The sequence below is a fragment of the Pelmatolapia mariae genome, linkage group LG10_11 (assembly GCF_036321145.2).
Source record: "Pelmatolapia mariae isolate MD_Pm_ZW linkage group LG10_11, Pm_UMD_F_2, whole genome shotgun sequence".
NCBI classification, from domain to species: domain Eukaryota; kingdom Metazoa; phylum Chordata; class Actinopteri; order Cichliformes; family Cichlidae; genus Pelmatolapia; species Pelmatolapia mariae.
In genome coordinates, this window is record NC_086236.1 from 29,250,747 (window position 1) to 29,256,746 (window position 6,000).

The window sequence follows — 6,000 nt, forward strand, 5'->3', positions numbered from 1 at the left end:
TGTGAGGAACCTTGGAGTCATTTTTGACCAGGACATGTCCTTCAAGGCACATATTAAACAAATATGTAAGACTGCTTTCTTCCATTTGCGCAACATCTCTAAAATTAGAAATATCCTGTCTCAGAGTGATGCTGAAAAACTAGTTCATGCCTTCATTACTTCCAGGCTGGACTACTGTAATTCTTTATTATCAGGATGTCCTAAAAACTCCCTGAAAAGTCTTCAGCTAATCCAAAATGCTGCAGCAAGAGTCCTGACAGGGACTAGGAAGAGAGAGCATATTTCTCCTGTTTTGGCTTCCCTTCATTGGCTTCCTGTTAAATCCAGAATTGAATTCAAAATCCTGCTCTTCACTTACAAGGTCTTAAATAATCAGACCCCATCTTATCTTAATGACCTTGTAGTACCATATCACCCTATTAGAGCACTTCGCTCTCGCTCTGCAGGCCTACTTGTTGTCCCTAGAGTATTTAAAAGTAGAATGGGAGGCAGAGCTTCAGTTTTCAGGCCCCTCTTCTGTGGAACCAGCTTCCAGTTTGGATTCAGGAGACAGACACTATCTCTACTTTCAAGATTAGGCTTCAAACTTTCCTTTTTGCTAAAGCATATAGTTAGGGCTGGACCAGGTGACCCTGAATCCTCCCTTAGTTATGCTGCAATAGACGTAGGCTGCCGGGGATTCCCATGATGCATCGAGTTTTTCCTTTCCAGTCACCTTCTCACTCACTATGTGTTAATAGACCTCTCTGCATCGAATCATATCTGTTATTAATCTCTGTCTCTCTTCCACAGCATGTCTTTATCCTGTTTTCCTTCTTTCACCCCAACCGGTCGCAGCAGATGGCCCCGCCCCTCCCTGAGCCTGGTTCTGCCGGAGGTTTCTTCCTGTTAAAAGGGAGTTTTTCCTTCCCACTGTCACCAAAGTGCTTGCTCATAGGGGGTCATATGATATGATTGTTGGGTTTTTCTCTGTATTTAATATTGTGCTATCTACTGTACAATATAAAGCGCCTTGAGGCGACTTTTGTTGTGATTTGGCGCTATATAAATAAAATTGAATTGAATTGAATTAATGATCTGCAACTTTTCAAGATCACTCTGTGCAGCTTTTGATCCTGGTGCAGACTTCCCCTCCGGTCCCAGCTGAGAACTGAAATAGCAGCCTCGATCACTTAAATCAGTGATGGTTTGTAAGGATGAGGTAAACAACGAGAGGTTGACCCCCTCTTACCTGCTGGGACAAAATGACCCCAAGCCCTCTGCTTGAGGCATCTGTCTGCAGAATAAAAGGAGTAAAAAATCAGGGGTGTGGAGTGGAGACCCCACAGAGAGCCTTCTTCATGCTCCTTGGCACTGCTCGGTCCACTGGACTAGATGTGGGGCCCTCTTTCAGGTGAGATCTGTCAAAGTGCTGGTCAGTTCTGCAAAGTTCAGCACGAACCTAGTCAATAACCAGTGAACCCCAAGAACCGTCTCACCTCTTTTGTTCTTGGAGAAAACAACAGCCATCACATCCCGCCTGTGTCCCGACTGCACCTGCCCGCCTCCCAAGTGGTACCCAGATACTGTATCTCCCTCAGTCCAACTGCAAACCTCTTGGAGTTAGCTGCGAGCCACACATGCCTCGGGGACTCCAGGACCGTGGCCACCGCGGGCACGTTCTGCCCAGGTGTCACTATGGATGATGATGTCATCCAGGTAGGCAGCAGCATATGTTGCACAGAGTCCATAAGGCTCTGCAAAGTGGCTGGACTTTGACCAATTTGTCACACTTCCATTCAGCACACTGTACGGAGTTGAGAACGCTGTCGATTCCTTGGACTCTGCAGACAGGGAATCTGCTCTGGGTTCAATCCAGTGCCCAAGCAAGCAGTGCCTAACGTGTCCAGGACCCCATCAAGCTGGGGCATGGTATAGGCATCAAACTGTGACACTTCATTCACCTTGCAGTAATCAACACAGAACAGTATGGACCCATCTTTCTTTAGCATAAGAACACCACGCGCTGTGCGCCTCTATTACTCCTATTTTCAGCATCTCAGCCGGTTTTGTTAGAATATTTAGTCTTTTATGTTCAGGTAACCGATAGGACAGAGAATGCACTGTCATGCCAGGGCGTGATTCAAAATGGTGAGTTTGTACAGCCAAGAAGTCGGGAGTACACATCTGCAAACTGCTGTTGGACTGCAGCAACATCCGGTCCACTGGCTGGTGCAGTGGACCCACTCTGCCTTTCCTGCCTGGAGTCTCTCCAGAAACCACCTGAGAATGATCAGATGCACCAGCTGAGCCTCCCCTTGTTTGTGCCCCCCTGTAGCCACATGGCTGCCACGTTGTTCAGATGCCTGACATAGGTGAAGGGCCGATCCTCCAGCCCCATTCAGCCCTCCTGGAAGTGTTGCAGTGCTCCTCAGGCACGACAACTAGGTGGTCCATAATTGCCTTGTGGAGATCCTCAAAATGGCCCCTCATCACCACTGGCAGGCTCAGGGCTGCTGCCTGGGGTTCCTCGACAGTAGAAGCAGTAGCTGCAGCGTCGAATCTTCTTCAGGCCACTGGCACACCTCCCCCATGGACCGGAAGAAACCTCCAGGAATGCCTGGGGTCATCTCCCTCCCCCACCTGGTGGAGCATCAACCTCGAGGGCGCAGCGGCGGTGCCAGGAGAAAGGCAGACCAAGTGACCAGGTCCTCCAACACTTGTCTGATGCTTGGCCTGATCCTGTAGCCACTGGATGATCGTGATGCACCGCTGCCTGCTTAAGATGTTTAGAACATTACTGTAATGATGGTGGTTGAGTTAAAGAAGGAGACAATAAAAAAGAAAGTTCCAAGTGGCCTGAAATATTTATTTACACTCGCGTCTCATCTCTCCCATCATACAGAGTAAGACAAAAGACACAGCCTGTCTACATTCACATTTATACCTGCTGTTGTTCTGTACATCTGATACCACATATGTTTATCTCTAAGAGAGCCTTTTCGCTGGAAGCCTTCTGACTTACAGAACACAGAACGAGATGTTGACCCTGCAAACTGCCCAAAGATAGAAGTTTTTTATATGATCATTAGTATGACATGGCTGTGCTTAAGCCTGTAAGCAGACTTGGAGTAGAGCTGCTGCTGCTCCACACTGAAAGGACCCAGTTAAAATTGTTCAGGCATCTGACAAGGACGCCTCCTGGACGTGTCCCTGGTGAGGTATTCCAGGAATGTTCTACTGGGAGGAGAACATCTTCGTGTCCCCCTGGATGAGCTGGAGGTGTTGGCTGGGGTTAGGTAAGCCTGTGCTTCTCTGTTCAGACTGCAATCCAAACCCAGATAAGCAGCAGAAAAGGGATGGATGGAGCTTCAGCAACAAGCTAGCACTACAAGCGCTAAGAAGTGAACATTAAGGGAATAAGGCAAGTAATTTAAAATGTAATGTTTGGATCAGCTCAACAGCAGTTTGGCAAAAGCACAAATATACAGCGGCTGTATTTCACACCGAATGAAAAGGGTGTGAGGAGATTTCACTCAGAGATGGAGAAAAATATAAGACAGACAGGATAGAGAGAAAGAAGAGGTTATATTTAAAGGTAAGGAGTGCTGAGGGGCATTTGATAAACTGGAAAGTTAAAGCTTACATGTAATGTGCTCATTCTTTTAAATCAGATTTTTGTATAAGGTTGATGAAGTTAAGGGGGTGGATGTAGCTCAGGAGGTACAACAGGTCATCTGCTAATCAGAAGGTTGTTGGCTTGGTCCAGTCTGCATGCCAAACATCCTTGGGCTAAACACTAAGTCCAAGTTGCTCTCAGATCCATTGGAGTGTAAGTGTGTGTGAATGTTAGCTTGGAAGCACTTAACCTCTGGAGCCCCAAAGATCTTTCTGAGGTTCTGAGTATTTCTCTGCAATTACAACTCTGTGGAAACAATCCCATGCTGATACTTACATAACTGAGCTCGTGTTACAGCCCATGAAATACAATCTGCCCCCCTTCGCCCCTGGTACTGGGAGCACTGGTGTTCTGTACCTGAATAAAACGAAAGGATTTCTTATAAGGTTAATGACATGTCGACTAAATATTTCATGTCCAAATAATTACTGAGAGTTACTCCAAAAACTTCATGGCTCCCCATCAAAATGTTTATTTATTTGTTTACATGAAAATCAGCCACTGTGTATTTTAACACATCTAAAATTCAATGTGATGCAATGATCCTGCCTAACAACATAAAAGGTTAAGTATGGAACATAATATAAATGGAAAAACATATATTGCACTCTAAACACAGCAGATCTGAAACAGCAAACACATAAGCGCTCTGTTGCAGTATGAAGAGTACAGGTGTAAATTTATAACTGTAGAAAAATATAGTGCCTTTGCAGACTGATAATGAAACAGAGATTACTGAAAATTACAAATACTTGAATGTTGCTTTCTTACAGGCATTTAGTGCCACCTAAAGGCAGAAACTGACAAGTGAGACAGCAAAGCAGTTACATGATTTACATCTCACCACAAGAAGCTGGTACAGAAAGGAAGAAACTGAACTTTAAAATCAAAGGTAGGTAACCAGGCTGAAGATCTGTATTTTCTTTTTCTGCAATCATGATGGGCTGATCTTTTCCTCTGCTATAGATGCTTTTTTCAGGCTTGCTACTTCTATTGTCGTTCACCTCCAGCAATGGTTTCTGTGGGAAAATCCCAGTAGATCAGCAGTTTCTGAAATACTCAGATCGCCCGCAGCCATGCCACGTTCAAAGTCACTTAAATCACCTTTTCTTTCCTCTGTTCTGATACTGAATTTGAACTTTTGTGGGTCATCTTGCCTAAATGCATTGATTTCCAGCCGTGTGACTGGCTGATTAGATATTTGTGTTAATGAGCAGTTGAGCAAGTGTACCTAACACAGTGTGTGTTACTGCCATTTCTGTCTTTACTTAAAGACATTTATCTAGTAACACTACTTTAACTGCAGTGAGCACATGAAGCATCCCTGCAGACGTCTTGCTGCTGTTTTAATTATGGAAATATTCATTGGTTCTGATGATAAGTTGAATTTATTTGCCACAGACAGTGACTAAAGCTAATTTACGCCTGACCCCATGGACCCTGAAGGGAACCTTACATACTTGCATACTTTTATACTTCAGTTAATGGTTTTAGTGTCCAAATTGCTCAAATGCACTTTATTTTTTTATTTATTTATTTTTTTTGTGCCTGTCCCGTTTGGCTCTTTTGCCATCAGAATTATTGTCTAAAGGCGAAGAAAGATGCCCAACGGATTTACTTTACCAAATGGACCATCCCAGCCTTGCCGTAATGGTCTATTTGATTCACCTTTTATTGTTTATTTTATTGATTTTAAAGGGGAGAAAGAAAGAGGGAAAGAAAAACAGCTGAGAAGAGGGACGGGGATAAAGGGCAAAAAACAAAAACCAACAGAATAAGTAGACAAAAAATACATATATCAATCACCTGGATCACCTGTTGAGAAAGAAAAAAGAAAACAAGCAGAAGAAAACGAGAGCAACATAATAAACAACATCACAATGATATATGGGAATATAACAGTAAATACTAAATATTAAACATTATTGTGCAGCACGTGAGATCGACAGCGCACAGTGTGCTTTGAGGTAGGAGCCAAAAAGGGTGTAGTTTGTGTGTGTGAGCACCCGTGTGTACACCTGTGAGCATGAACGCGCTTGATTTTTTTAAAAGGTTCCTTCATGTAATGATCTGCTAGAGGGTGTGGGGGGGCCACTGCCCCGTCCTCCAGGGCATGAAGCAGGTGTGGAGGAGATCAAAACTCCAGACATCCAGAGGCCCCCAGAACACAAGAGACCAAGGAAGACCAACAGAGGGGCAGCCGTGCCACTATCCCAGAAAGAGCTGAGGAGAGTCCCAGATGAGGGGTCACTCAGCAGCCGCGGAGCAGAAGCCGGGGGGGGGGGGGGGGGGGGGGGGGTTGCAGTGACGTGCCCGTGAGCTCCGCCCGCAGCCAGCTGTGC